Source organism: Chrysemys picta, chromosome 12 (genome assembly GCF_011386835.1).
Source record: "Chrysemys picta bellii isolate R12L10 chromosome 12, ASM1138683v2, whole genome shotgun sequence".
Classification (NCBI taxonomy): Eukaryota; Metazoa; Chordata; order Testudines; family Emydidae; genus Chrysemys; species Chrysemys picta.
Window position 1 is genome coordinate 55,731,194 of NC_088802.1, and position 16,209 is coordinate 55,747,402.

The following is a 16,209-nucleotide window of genomic DNA, read 5'->3' on the forward strand; positions in this document are numbered from 1 at the left end:
CAGCCGAGTCAATCTAATGTTTAGCTGTAGACCAGGCCTTAGTTTCCCTGAGTCTTGGTCAGCATTTCAGGCAAGTCAGCATGTTTATGTCAATAACTGAAGGCAATAAAGAACACTCACTGTGGCATGTGGTTGCCTGGGGTGAGGTGAAATGGGTCTAAAAATAAAGGTGTCCCTGAAGTTTTAGAAAAGCGGAAATTTGTGTATAATTATTTTGGAATAAGTTAGTCACAAAGTGTGGGGGGTGGGTGCTATTTTATGCAGATAGGACATTGGGCAGGAGGTGAGATGGGTTTTATATACACAGCACTTTTAAATTAAAACTTTTCCAGACATTAGTTTTCTGCCTGAAGTTGTCAAAGGGGCTGGGATTTGTTTATATATTTCAGGCTTTTGTAATAAATTGTGCAGAAAATTATGTAATGAAACAAAAAACAACCTCAAAAGAAAGCAAATGTATGATGATGTCTTTTGCTCCAAGGGAAACAAGTAAGACCTTGTGGTCCCCCTTTTTTTCTCAGGGAGGAAGTGAGGGAATGAAAGGGAAAGCACAGACGTTTTGACAAACCCACCAATATATCTTCCAGGGCCTCTAAGTCACTCCTGGTAATTGTCTAACCATACTGTATTTGCAGCTTGAGCCTCTGTTTGACATGATGCCCTCTGTGTTCCTCTAATGATACGGCTTCGCGGAACACAAAACAGACTAGCTCATCAATTACCATTGGGGCCCTAAAATCAGACACACACAAAACCACACAATTTATATTGCTATCACTCAAGACTCACCGCAAAACTGATCGCAAGGCAGGCTTTTCAGACAAGCTTACACCGAAATGTACGAATTATGTTCCTGATGATCTTCACATAAGGAGAGTGTCAAATGAAATCTGTCTTTGATTTTAAGTCATGGGGCCTGACTAATTTTACACCAGTGTAACTCTGTTGGGCCCCATTCTCTGTTGTCCTGTACCACTGCAACGTGAGTGGACATTGTCATTAATCTGATGTGACAGTGTTTTACACCCACTCGCATCTGCTTTGCACGAATGCAAAGGACTGTGCAAAATGCAGGGAAATGGAGAAACTGGTTCATTGACTTCAATGGATTTACTCCTCATTCTCAAATAGTGTTCAAAACACAAATGTTGCTTTAAATGGAGGTTCTCCTGCCCCATTCTTGAGAGTGTTTACCTTTGATGGCAATCCAATCAAACTGCACCCATATTTACATTTTAAAGGCTTTTACATATAATTAGATTAATAAAGCCATGTTGCATTTGCCTAAGATTCTAGCTATATTTTTATTCATAAGATACATTTTTTAAAATATACCAACATGCAGCCAACAAATATCTGGAACAAGAACATTCCCTGAAAAGTTTCTGGGACGGCTAAAGGGGCTTTTTGTGACTTTGATTTATTGGCTGCGTAAGCTAATTTATTTATTTGTATCTGATTATTTAGTGCTGATCGGTTATCATAATTATGTGATTGTAAGTCTAATTAATTTTTAGGGCACATAGGTATTTATTATCATTTAAATAATATAATACATTAATTACCACCTGTCATAATAAAATTCTAAATGCTAGGGTAACATCCTCATACATAATAACAAAAACATCCAGGAAAACTAATATACCTCAGGCAAAAGTCGGAGTGAACAGATGGGTTTTACACCATGCCCTGAAGGTTGATAATTTGAGATTCTATCAGACTACTGGGGGGAGTATATTCCAAAGTCAAAGATTCTCCATGGAAAACTCTCCATTCCCCACCCCCACCATTCAAACCTAGGGACTACTAGCGAGAATGCTTCAGATCAACACAACTGCCAGATGGGCACAGAGAATGAGACAGCTTCTCCCGTGTCTAGCACCGCAGCCATGCAAGGTTGTTCAAATTAGAATTATTTATTGGGGGGGGGGGTCGCACACTTTGTTGCTTCTATAGGCCTAGCTCATTGCACACACCGGGAGCTCTTTGCATACCTCCAATCCCCAAGCTCCCCTGTTTGCCACCCTCCTAAGCCCCCCTGTTTCAGGGACTTGCTGCAAACGTCCTCCCTCATGCCAGGCACTCTGTGCCACATTCCTCCCTTCTCCCTTTCCCAGGGTCCTTCATTGTCCTTCCCATGCCAGAGGCTCTGGATACCTCCTTTCCTCCATGCCAGGGGCTCTGTGTTCCCCTGTTCCTCCATGCCAGGGCCCCTCCTTCTTCCCCCCATGCCAGGGGCTCTGTGTGCCTCCCTTCGCCCCTTCCCCACCCTTATTCTTTCTCCTTCCAGTTCTTCACTTTCCCCCAAAATCGGTAGGACTCTGCCACTGATGCCTTGGATAATCCTGACATTTTGGAACTGATCAGATGCAGCATTTGAAAGTTGTCACATGACAGACAGACAGACAAATGTCCAAGCAGAGACATACGATCAGGTTGAGTGTAGGGCCTTACAAGCTCAGCCAAGTATTTGTCAAGTGCTAACCACATTGCTGATGTTGAAATTAGAACCTGTTTAGCACTTATGTTCTAACTGCATGTTGTCCTGCCTTGTGTTTCTCCCACATTAATGACAGCACGAAAGCAACCTTCCCTCTGGGTGCCCCCTGCAATGGAGAATGTAAACTGCAGGGACAGCCTGTAGATTTTAAAGATCTCCCAGTAAAGGACAGTTCAAAGGGATTCCTCTGGGAACCTGTCTATCACTTACTTTCAAACAATATTTTGGTATTGTCAGGCAACAAAGTGATACATTTTTTCCAGAGTTAAGACAGGAACATTCTGCCTTTGCTGCTTCATTCCTTCATGGACCTCTGTTTCTGGATCTTAATGGTTACAATGCGGACACTGTGCACATGCATTTTCTGTGTCTCAATTTCTCCCTCTGTAAAATGGGGGACAGTAACATCTCCTCACTTTACTGGGATGTTATGGTGGTAAATTTATTAATATTTGTGAGACATTCACATATGATGGTGATGATGCTAATAGAAAAGCCTATAGATCAAGAATACTGTACACAAGTATACATGCATGTACACAGACCGATTTTCCCATCTTGCTTTTAGGAGGGCTTAGACCACCTGAGCCTGCACTTATTCTCAATACACAACAGGAGAAATCAGTTCAAGCCAGTCCTTGATAATCCAATGAGTGTCTTTGCCTGTTGAATTTGTCCCAGGTTCCCTCTAGGGAATTCTTCTCCAGCCTCACTCTGCGATGTAATTGGGCTCTGCACGAGACAGCAATATAACCACAGCCTGCTACATGTCAGCATCACTCCACAATGTTAGAGTAGATTTTTAAAATATCCCATTTTAATAAAACTCCAGTCTCTTAAATCCACATTAAGCATATGGTGCAACCATGTGTTGGCTACATTCTTCCCCTGCAAACCTAATGTCTGTCCCCTTGTTTATATCCCACATCTGTGGAAACATAAATCCTACTTAAAGTAAATTGTCAAGAGTAATTACCTGAACATATGTGAGATATGTAAAAACTAAAGCTAAACATGCCCATTCTATCCCCCGAAGCGTGCAGGCTGTAGTTCCATCAGCCATCCGAGGTATCACAAGAAAGCCAAGGGCAAATGAACTGACAAGGGCAAATGTACTGGAGGACAATATGTATCCCAGGTTGCAGTGCTTTGAAGACAACCAACCTCAAAATCCAGCCAAATGGAGGGCCTGACTGCACAGCTAAGAGCCAGTCACGGTGAGGGCAGACTGGCAGCAAACTCCTTTCACACAGCTCTGCTAATGCATCTCAATCCTGACCCGCAATACCTTTTATCATCCCAGACACATGTTGCCCACACAGCTTGGCCTGAACCACTCACTTTGCCGGTTATTCCAGGCCTAAGGCAGCACACAGCCCTGTCAGCTTGCTTCAGTTCTCTGGCTGCGCCAGTCCTATGACCCCAGGTTCTGAGGTAAACAATAAGTGTTAAACTGAAACGTTAAAAACTCGCTTTGCTTTAGAATAAGAGGCTCATAGAGGAGCCCTACCCCATGCAGTCATTTACAGCTGCACCAAGAACACATTGGACGTGTACGTGCCTGCTGGAGCGAGTGAGGGGCACATTCCGACTTGGCAACATTTTATATTCACTTGCTCCGGGTGTAAAGGGCTACACAAGGATCAGGGCAACAGAGAATTAGGTAGGGTGACCAGATGTCCCGATTTTATAGGGACAGTCCTGATTTGTGGGTCTTTTTCTTATATAGGCTCCTATTACCCCCCACCCCTCTCCTGATTTTTCACACATGCTGTCTGGTCACCCTAGAATTAGGCCATCTGGATTTCTAGCCTACAGGGGGGAAAACCAGCAGAAACCACATAGTTAACTGTGGAGACAGGTGTTGCCAACAGGTTTATGTGCGCTGCAGATCCACATGGCTACAAACCTGTTTAAGAGGAGAGTGTTACGTTATGTCGGCTACATCCCCCCTTTTTACCCGTGTCACTGGACATGGCTTTGGTGTGAGGGAACCCCAGATCCTGCTTCCCATTCCATTCCCACCAGCTCCCTCGTTACATATTGTTAATGTCTAAATTCCTTTTAGCTGGGCTTTGTTTGTGGGCTCCCAGTGGAATGCAACAGAATCACACAAGGTGCAGAGCTTGAACGCTATCGACTTACGCGGCAGCGGGGAATTCAAACCTGTTGTGTTACTTTAGATGGAATATATGGACCAAAGGTGTTTACACAACCCAGTCACTGTCCAACAATCAGAGTACATTTGTAGGCCCACTTATCACAACATACCCTACAGACCCTTTAAGGCTGTTATGCCAGCTCTAAAGGCCATAAAGCAGCCATAAGGTGCCTCATCCAGGGAATATCCCCTACACAGGTGGCCTCTCTGTCAGGAGTGTGCTGAGGGCAGGAGAGGGCACAGTTCGGTGTGTGCCTACGCCTCAGCTATTCAGCAAGCCTGCAATTGCCCAGAGCAGTCACTGCAGTAGGGTTGTGAGTTAGGGAAGCCCCAGGATAGGGGAAACACATCACATGTCCATTTGGTCTCTACACCAGTGCAATTCAGGCCACAGTGACTAGTACAAGCACAGGAGTCCTCAGAGCACCAATGAATGGAGAAACAGGGATGCTGCCATTGTTACGATGGTTTCTGGGACCTGACCGGGATGACGTAAACACAGTTTTGAGTACACACATTTTTTTTATGCATAATGAAAAGGGCATAGCATTTACTTTTAGGAAATTTGTGACTGGGGATTCTTGAACTCCAAACCCAGTAAATATCAAAGGTAAAATAATAGAACTTTACATTACCAGTCCTCTTGCTGAGGCTCACAGATTGCCCTTTCTAAAGGACAGATACTGCCGGTCATCAGGGACCCGGTCTCTATTTGAATTCCTAATTTTTGCAAGTTTTCATCAAGATCAAAATGAACTGATTTATTCAAATATAGCACCACCAGGAACTTGGCCCTGATGGCATCCAATCTCTGATAATGAAAATCTTCAGGCTAGTGGTCATGGCCTCTCCTTGACGTTTGTAGCTGAATGCATTACCCAGAGCTAGTCATCTTATTTCATATCCATAGAGTGAGGAGCAGAGGGAGCCATAAATAATCCCCATTTATAGCCCCATAAAAATTTGCTATTGAAAATGATTCCTTTCCCATGGTTCCTATTGTTGCAGTCCAGAGTCCAAGGTCAGATCCAGGATTCTCTCACAATGGACAAATTCTGCAGTTCTTACTGGAGCAAAACTCTCATTGATGTCAATGGACCACAGAACTTGGCCCAGTGCCACTAGATTACAGTTTAGACTCTCCATGTGTTTCTTCAACCAAACCCTGCCTTGAACTATCACATGTTAATGTTCTTCTTTTTCTCTCTTTTCCCCACTTCTTTCTTAACCTCTTTCCTTCTTCATCTTTCATTCTCTAATGATAATATTTTATATTTATTTAATATTTCTATTAATATCTTTATATGAAAATGATCCTAAAATGCTCTACAGCCAATATATAGATAAAGGAACCATTTCACTCAGCAAAGAAATGCAGCCATCTCTGGGGTGGAATGTGACATCTCTAACTGTACAGAGGAACAACACACAATAGTTTAGGACAAGAAGAGAAGAAGATCAGCGATCAGCAAAGTTGGAAATGGAAATATAGATGAAATGCAAGGGGGGTTGGGTAAAACATTATTTGTGCTAACAGAGGAGTCCAGCGTCTCCAGCTGCAGTCTCTTGTCCTTAGCCCCTCACTCCTCCTGTCCCCACAAAACAATAATCACTATATTCTCCATTGCCAAGGAAACTAGATGTCTCCAAAACAATGGGAATTACAAATCTGTTCAATCTGAAGTGTCAATTATGTTAAGTTTCCTGACAATGTGACTCAAAATCCTGTAACTGAAAACACATTTGGCTTCTTCACTTTCAACACCAAAGCAGCTATAATTATGAATAAAGGGAGCTATTCCAGCTATTGCTCTCCTTAGAAGTGCGTTGCCTGATACGTGTGTTTCTTTACTGCCCTCATACATATGTCTGCCTACACACACACACACACACACACACACACACACACACACACACACACACACACACACACACACACACACACACACACACACACACACACACACACACACACTTCATTTATTGAATTTTGTGCTGGGGGGTGAGTCTGTATCTGAGTCACAGGTTTCAGTCCTAGACCTTCACTTTTACAAAGCTGAATCTTGGTTTAGCAAATCGGCTGCTGGTGAGATTGATGCTTGCAAACCCCCCATCTCTAAGTAGTCAAGGAAAAAGGAAACAGCATGTCAGGTGGGCCATGCAGGCATGTGTCAAATGATATCAGACAGGATCACCTGCAGCAAGGTCACCAGAAACTCTCACTTTGGCAAATTTTCCCATCTTCTATCAAAACCCCATATAATACTGGGGTTCTTTTCCTCTAGTTCCCATCATTGTTGATTGCAAAGACGTAGATGGGTAAAAATCTCCTCCACAATCAGCCTCCCCCTCCTGCCCAGCCAGCTCATTCAGTTTTACTACCGTCTACTTTTTATGGCATCACCATTCAGCACGAAAGAAAAGGAAAGAAAAGGTAAGGAGCAGGAAAAGTCGATTACAAATATTATCAACTAGTTTTAGGCAAATCAATTATGTTTTTTTTAAATGGTTTTAGAAAACCTAGTCTCAACAGACATTTAGAAGAGAGGAATCAGTTACAACAGTGTGTGTGTGTGTGTGTGTGTGTGTGTGTGTGTGTGTGTGTGTGTGTGTGTGTGTGTGTGTGTGTGTGTGTGTGTGTGTGTGTGTGTGTGTGTGTGTGTGTGTGTAGAAGCAGATAGAGGGATTGAAACAATCTAGTACAGTGCTGTGACCCCCAAATCAGCGCTCTTGTCCTAGTGCATGAACACCAGATAGTGAAATTGATTCGGAAAAACAGGAGAAGCTGGCCAACCTGTTTTTATTGTCCAAACTGAGTGACAAGCAAATAGTAAAAAACGCATCATAAATAGCAAAGGAAAATCAACCTGATAAGACTCTATCAAATAACCTAAGGCGCTATTAGCAACAGAGATAAGGAACATTATTTCTAATATGTGAGTACTGTGCTGACAGAGCCACTTTAATGGGCCGTTAGTGACATTTGGAATGTTGTAAGGTTCTTTAAATTCTTTCTACTTGTGTATCATCTTCACCTAACTCAGTCACAGTGGCCACCTGATGCCCTCAAATCAGTTCCCTCTGTCACTGGTCACTCCATGGCCCGGCTGCAAGCTACAAACATCTAATTCCAGCTCCTCTGATCTGGGGAGGGATTGGGAAGGAGAAAAGTATTCATAAACATCCAAGAGAGATTTTAAACTTAATTTGCATCAGTTGAATTCAAAAGTCACCAAATTACCCACAGACTTAAAAGCTGCCCTTTCGCCAAAGAGATCTGTCCCTATTTTCTTAAATGTTTTAGAATTATTTTATATCTTTCTATAGATATAAAACCCTTGACCAAACAAGCATTGTTTGTAAAGTCAGAAGTGGTCTGACTTAGGGTCTAACACCAGGGTTTGTTTTAACACTTCGGTTGGGGGAGTTTTATATCCTAAAGACAGTATGTAAAATATTTATTAAGAGGAATATCTATTTTTAACTAAGGATGATTTCAGTTCTATTATTTATGCATCTGCAGTGCACAGCTTTCAGTGCTTGTCTCCTTGTAGTAAATGTGAATCAGAGCATTGGAGCCTGGAAACAGGAATCAGGTTTTGGGGTTGGGGGGAGGGGCAGTGAGAAGGAGGAGCTGCTGCTACATGCCAGATTCAATGTGCACCCTCAAACTGAGTCAGAAGCCTGATTTTCCCTTCCCCAGCAGCACCCAGTAACACCTGCCTCTCTGAGAGAGGCTGAGATAGCACAGAAGGGCATGGTAACCTCTCTCTCCACCATGGAGCTTTTGAGAAAGATCAGCTGTAGTATTAAACCTGTCAGACTCAACTGAACAGAGCGTCCTTCAGGCTGCCTGCCAAAGGCACTGGAGTACAAAGCATCATCTGATAAATAGCTACTGCTGAAGCCTGGCTTCTGTGTCTAAGCAGGTTACACACTGCACCAGGGGGCCACTGACAGTGCTTCAGAGGGGCAGCAAGGCTGCAGCTTTCTCACCCCAAGACGCGGACTAGCTGGGTAGAAAGAGAGCAGAATAAGAGTCAAACTTGGAGGGAAAAGGGAGGGGATAACGACACTTTTTTTAAACAGCGGTGGATATTGTGTCTTATTCCAGCTCATTTTGCTTTCAGAGATGGGAACACACAAACAATCTGGGGCCTCTCCACTGTGTCTGCCGTCCTGCAGCCCCTTTTTGCCACCCTGCAGCACAAAGGGCCCATAAGAAGGCCAGAAGCAGCCCTCAGAGAATACCTCGCCCCTGCATAAGGGAGTTCCACAGCTGGCATAAAACTGGGGGCATGGCTCCTAGCTCTGTGGGGGTTACCCAGGGTTTTCAGAACCCAAAGCAAGGGTAACTTAACTGTTTCTCTCCTGGCGGTGTCAGGAATAAATCAATGGGGACACAGCTCCTCCATCTGATAAACGATTGGTACAAACAAGAGTGCTTTTACCTAAACCCACTTTTTTATTAGGTCTCAAGCACACACCCAAATATATGCTGTTGCAATAGGTTCAGAGCATCCCAAAATGTTTATATTTACTCAAAGTCTGAGATGGTTTCGAGTGATCAGCAGCCAGGCTTCGGGGGGCCCTCCTTCTACCCAGCTGCTGGGGAGTTTAGGTGTCAGCTCCTTGGCTGAAGAAACGCTTCCTTGGACTGCTCCAAAGTGTATTCTTTTGCTTAATCTTTGATAGCTAATTTAAACAAAGCATGTCACTCATACTGGCTCCTAGTGGGTCACCATAGCAACCCCTAGGGGGTCACCAATTCTCCTAATTTCAGCAAATTACTCATTATTTCATATCATCAAAGCATTTCTAGTATTTCTAGTCATGACAACAATAAAACTTATATGCCAGGGGCACTTAAAACCAAGGTCAGCTGTCCAACCATTCATGGTACATGAACTCTCTGTCCCATCCTCCCATTTTGAACTGTAATCATGCAGCTGTCTGTCCTTGCCTCTCAGAGCCTAAGATTATTCCTACCTAGTTGTATTTGGTTTTCAGCTAACAGTGGCTGGACCCCAAACTGTCTGACTGCAGTAAAGTCAAGTTCTGGGGTTACTTAGGAGGAGGGAGAGACATGTTCAGAGTGTGTTGCACACCAGCTATTCTCCACTGCCCACAGCCCTGGGGGCTGCTGTAATTCACTGTTGGGGCTGGGCGGGATGCAGTAGCCTCCGAATGCAGGAGACACAAGTTGAGTGTAAAGCTCCCCGCACCCCTACCCCTCCCAGTTCCTGGGCCAGGGCCGGGAATGGAACAGCTCAGAACAAGGGGCACTTTGCCCAGATGGAAGGGACAGCAGATGGTGTCTGGCCCGGGGAGATTCAGACCTTTAATGTTCAATTTGCAGATTGATGTCACCTGGCAAAAAGCTTCTGAGGCAAAAAGATGCTGGGGTGCAGGCTCATGTTCTCCCTCCCTGCTCCCGTCCACTTGCTCCCTTCCCCTGAGCACATGGACTCTTCTTTGTTGCCGGGTAGCAGGGTTCGAAGTCAGCTGCTCAGGTAACACCAGATTGATGACTTGTGACAGAGGCATATTTCACACACTTGTTCGCACCAAAAGCCTCCAGGAGCTTGTAAGAGGCACCTCAGGTTAGCAGTAAGGACTTGGGAGTTTCATCAGCCCAAGAGGAGGGTGGATGGATGATATCCTCCAAGGCCATCACCCTGCTCGTTAGCTATTCATTTCTGGCAGATTTCCAATCAAAGAGGTGCAAAGACAACAGGAATGGATGGGACCCTCTCATCATGTAGAGCAGGGGAGACTTGTAAGACCACCCCCTCCCTGCCACCTTTTCCTATTTGTGCCATTATCACTTCTCTCCTGTTTAGCACAACTGCCAGAGCCCAGGAAGTCCTGGGAGAGGAGACCTGAGTTACAGCAGTTGTACTCACTGGGGAGGTGCACCTATCCCAGAATAAGCCTATGTCTACACTACGCAGCCATGCCACTAAAAGGTGCGCAGTGTAGCCGCTGTTTGTCTGCAGGAGAGAGCCCTCCTGCCAACAAAAAACTTCCACCCCCAACGAGCGGCATTAGCGTTATCCGTAGGAGAGAGCTCCTGCCGACAAAGTGATGTTCACAGCAGCGTGTGTCATCAACAAAACTTTTGTGTTTTTTTAACACCTTTGAACAACAAAAGTTTTATCTGTCACTTGCCAGTGTAGACAAAGCCTTAGATGAAGCAACAGAATTTCATCTTCCTCTTCCAGGCCAGGATTCATTTTAGTCAAAATCTCTCACCACACTTTACATGGCAGAAGTGCTCTGCAATCAGGAGAGGTATTTCAGTGAGCAAGAGAGAGTGAGCATAATATAGTGGTTAGAAGAAGGGGACTAGGCATCAGGGCTTCTGGTGTCTGATCATGGTTTTGCCACTGCTTTACTGTGAAAGGGCCAGTCAATTAATGAATCCGTGGCTCACAGGGATGCTAATTAGCGTACTTTGAGATCATTGGATGAAAGGTGGCATAAAAAATAAAAGTGAACATGGATTTTTAAACAGCTGCTGCAGAGCACCCCAGAGGTGTCTGCACTTCACTGATGGGCGTAAAGATTCATATATACTTATACACACAGTGAAGTCTCGCCTAAATGACCACTCCCAGGACTGACAAAAATTGGTGGCTTAACGGAGGTGGTTTTCTTATAAAACATGAGTGGAGCTGTACTCAACACAGCCGGGGATACAACAGATTTGATAGTTTGTACAATCAGTGAGTAGAGTTCTCAAACCACTTGGCTATCCATCTCAATGAAAGGCATTATCTAAATGTAAGATCGTTCATTAAATTACCATTATCTCTTTGTGCCTCTTTGCAGCTCCTGATAATTTTCTCTGTCACCAAGGTATGTCTATTTAAATAAACAATAGTTGTACTGTTATAGACATCATCATCCGAACAGATATTAGCCAGCTCTCTCGTTTAGAAGGGCAGGAATGTTTCCTTGAACAATTTGCAGGTACTATAGATCAGTATCAGCTGTGACTCAGTGGCAAAACAGCCCCTAAACTATGGGAAATGAAGTCAGTGAATTCTGTTAGCTCTTTCTGAGCCTGTCCAAAGCACTCAGGCCAAGTGCCTTATTTTCTGGGATGTCTTTTTTGCTGTTACCATGTCAAATGTACCTTACCAAGGAGGGTGGACTGGACTTTACATTCTGTCTATCCAGAACTGAACTGCCTAATAGGAAGAAGTAGTTTCACATTTTACAGAGCATTACTGGGGTAAATGCTTCTGAGTCTTTGGGCTCAGGAACATGGAAGTCATTCCACAGCCGCAACATTTAGAAATGATGATGCTGAGATTGCTCCATAATCAGAACCATTAAAATGTTTGGTTTTATGATGTACAATAAAAGACAGAAAGACAACAACCAAGAGACTCATGTCCAAATAAAACAAGTCCTCAATGGAAAAAAAGCAACATTTTCTGGTCCCTGTAAAATTAAGGCTAGGGTCCTTCTGAATGAAAAAAACCCCTCTCTCCCCATTCTAGTCAGCCATGGAAATTCTGCCCTTTTGTGGAATCTGTATAATCTCTAGTCCCCTCTTTACCGTTTCGGCAAAATTGACCAGGTATAACAGTTCTCCCTTTCCTATCACTTCTCAAATCTCAAATTCCCCAGAGTGACCTAATGATCAAAACCTATTTCCCATTCCTTCTCCGGGTTTTGAGGCTGATATGTGAACTTGATAGCAAGCTGCTGGAGCTGTGGGAATTCGATTGGCCTCTGTGGTTAATCTCATTATAATTAACAAGGCAGTTAACAAATGTGATCTGGGAATATTGATATTAGCACACACACACTCCAGGGCCTGACACTGCTGGCATTTACACCAGTGTCAGTCAGGAGTAACTCTGCTGATTTGAACAATTAGAGTGGCATAAAGTGGAGTGAAGCCCACGGAGTATACGTTGACAATGTCATTACTTTGCGTGTGTAGACGAAGAAGAGTACTTTCCACAAGTTTGGGGTGGTGTGAGAATTCCAGAGGAAGGAGCAAAGGGGAGCCACAAAGGCCAAACAAATAATAACCTAATTATATAAAGGCCCCAGCTCCACAGAACATTTAAGCAGGTGTTTAAATCCATCCCTTTTCATTTCTGTGTGTTCAGTTGTGTACCGTATATGGTAGAACTCCAGTTATCTGAACTCCCTTTATCCAACAATCCGAGTTATCCAAATCCACAGTGGGTCCCCCCATGTAGCTTATGTTATTGAATAGCACTTCCCATTTATCCAGCTGCCCAGTTACCCAAAACTTTCAGCTGTCTCCCCCGGCATTTGGATAAATGGGAGTGTACTGTGCACTGCGTAGGCTAGCCAGCCCCTTCTCTGGACATCCCTGGAATTCCCATCTTGACCTGACTCCCCTTTTCCCCCCGTTGAATCCCTCCTATAATCACCACTCTCCTGGAAAGCCGGCACAGCCTCACCTTCCCTTCCACGTAGCGTTAACATAGGGATCAGTGAGAAAGAGAGAGTGCAAGAATGATTCACACTTGTAGAAAAATCATGGCACTGACACTCATTGCTCAGTCACTGGCTTTTGTCATGTCTCTTCTCTCCCTCTCTTTCATCTCTTTGGAATGTGAGCTTGTGATGGGGTGCCTGCCCCACACTGGGCTCTAAGGGGTTAATAGAGCCCTAGGGAAGGCTGTGCAGGAGGCAGCCAACCAGAGAAGGGCTGAAGGGAGCAGCCAATCAGGGCCAAGCAGGCCCATATGAAAAGGGAGCTGCAGGGGGGAGGAGGGCAGTTCTCTGCTGGGAGCCCAGGGAGGAAGGGCTGTGTCTCTGGAGGGCTGAGAGAACTGCCAGCACCCTGGACAGAGCAGTGCTGCTAGCAGTGACCAGGGGAGTAAGAGACAGCTCCTGGCTGGCTGCTGGGGTTTGCAGGCTGAGGCCCTGAGGCAAGGGCAAAGAGGATGCTGGGGCCCGAGGAAGTAGCCAGACAATACACTGCAGTCACCACTAAGGGAAGTGGCTGAACAGCAGACTGCAGGTCCCCCGGAAAGGAGGAGCACAATGTGTGGCACGGCCAGAGGTCTGTGTCGCTGAAGAGGACACCACAGTCCTTGGAGAGACGTGGGACCTAGAGCAGGAGTGATGGCGGCAAGGCACCACCCAAAGAGGGCGCACTACCATGCAGAGCTAATTCCCAAGACAGCCAGCAGGAGGCGCCAGAGTGGTGAGCGCCCCCGGTTACAGAGCTCTTCACAGCAGGGGCTTGGGCCCCAGACTTACATGGAGTTCCATGTGGATGCAGAGGGCTGCCGAGGCAGAGCCGCTTGCAGGGTTGAGGTTTAAACCTGGGATTGTCCAAGGAGCCTGGGTGCCCAATTCCCACTGAATGTCACTGGGATTTGGATGCCAAATTCCTTTAAAATCTCAGCCTGTCTCTGGTTTTGTCAGAGCACTGCCTGGAACGCTGTAGGTGCTTTATAAATCATAATAGTTCGGTTCTCTCTGGGGCTGGTTTCCAGTGCACCCGCAACTCCAGTTAAAAATCAATGGGAACTGCAGCTGTGCCACACCTCTGAAAATTAGGCCCAGACTTATCCATCAGCTGGATTATTTGCATTAATGCAAATAATTTCTGCATTATTTCGCCGTTCATTTCCATGGGAGCAGGATCAGACCCGAGCGAGGCGATGGAGGAGGAAAATGACACAGGCGCAGTGGTGCTGCTCTCTGAAGAAGCTAGACAAGGACACCAATGGGCTCTGAACACATTCATGCTGATTGTAAGCGTGAAATACAGCTGGGATATTTTCTCAATTAAAAAGTCAGTGGAAAAAAACTTAATTTTCTGTTTAATTTTTCATGGAAATGTTTATTCTATTTCACAGCAGCTGGAGACTCAGCTGCATTGGGGGGGTTATGTGGGGAGGAGTGTAGCTTTTGCAGATGCCTAAGGCAGGCTCTGAGCCTGTGTTTACGTCGGAAGCACCTACTCCTTATTACGAAGAGACTTTCCCTTCTCTTATGGGCACAAGAGGCTCACTGTAATTTTGCCCCCTCACAAGTATGGATTTTATAACACTAAAGCCACGATCACAGCTTGGACCCTTGTGGGCAGCCTCAGCAGAGAGGCCAAGAGCCAAACGGGCCACAGAGACTGAACACCTCCCTCCACGCCTCAAGGGGCCCCTGCCAGCTCCAGGCTGAGCATTGCCAGCACCCTGTGCTAACGGAGAAAGACACAGCTTCATGTCCTAGCACTGGGATCTGGTACCTTTCGCCATCATCAAATTCACACTTAGCTTTCTTTTAAAATGGGTGAGTGAGAAATTCTGGGAACATTGGGGATTAGGATGATCAGGTAAATGGTTGAGGGGTGGCCAGGGGTGGGCCTCCTTCCATCTAATTCTGGCTGCCAAACATGGGTGCACAAGGAATCCTGCTTCTTTCCAGGAGTCAAGGAAATGGCTGTGGCAGTTGGCAGTGACCAGGAGGGACAACAAGGCGGACAGCCACTCAGATGTGTGTCATCTCTCCCTTTCTCATTCTGTTCTATTCAGGTTCTTACACAGAATGCATCATCATGGTATCTGAGCCCCTTGTGTATCTCCCCCTGCAATTTTAGCAGATGCAGGATCCAGCCCCAAGCACCAAAAATTATTTCTCTGTTACACTTTTAAGGGAATGCTGCAGTTTTAAACCACAAATTAAATTTTTAATGAAGCTTCATAACTGTAGTACCCAAATGTAATGTAATATTGATAGGGGCTGTGCATCCAGCTAGCTGCGATTGCCCCAGAAAGCTGTTCAGAATGTTATGCAATATGTAGCTAAATTAATTATTTGTAATGAAAGGGTCCATGTCCCTATAGCATCTCTGAGCCCTAGCTAGTATGAAGAACCATCTTTTCATCCTCGCTGGCTGTAAATGTCAGGCATAGAGAAGAAAACTGACGTTGGATCCAGGAACAGTGAGAGAAAGAAGGGAGAAGACAGAGAAAGGGAGCGATCTGCAAAGAGAGACTGCAGCTAAATGCAGCAAATTTCAGAGCTCCAGTGCGAAATGTTTGCCTGCTGCCTGCTATGGCAAGGAACACTCCACCTTAAAAGCACAGAATGTCTTTTCTAGTTATCACACCGTACCAGTTTTCACACTGATCTAACCATGTATTGTGGATTTTAGAGAGTGGGGGGGGGGGGAATCAGCTTTAAACAGAAACTGCCTAGCAAACTTAGCCCTGGAGCAGCAATAGCTCATTCTGAGCTCATTTAGTAGTGCTCCTTGTCCCATCCTATGCCTTAAAGAATTGTAAAAGAAACTCCGCTCTCCCTGTTAGTGGGACATGGCTAGCAAGAGGTGCAGATGGCATTACTGGGTAATCTGGGTAAAGATCCTTTCCCCATTGTGTTCTTACCCAGAATAACCCTCAGGTGTCAAGTTCCACCCTAAAGCACATTTTTGGATGAATTATAGACACATACAATCCAGGGGTCAAAGAAACAGGGATCAGGGAATCTCTGCTCCCTCCTGGATCCTTACAGATAGCACTAGCACACTCGACAGTTAAAC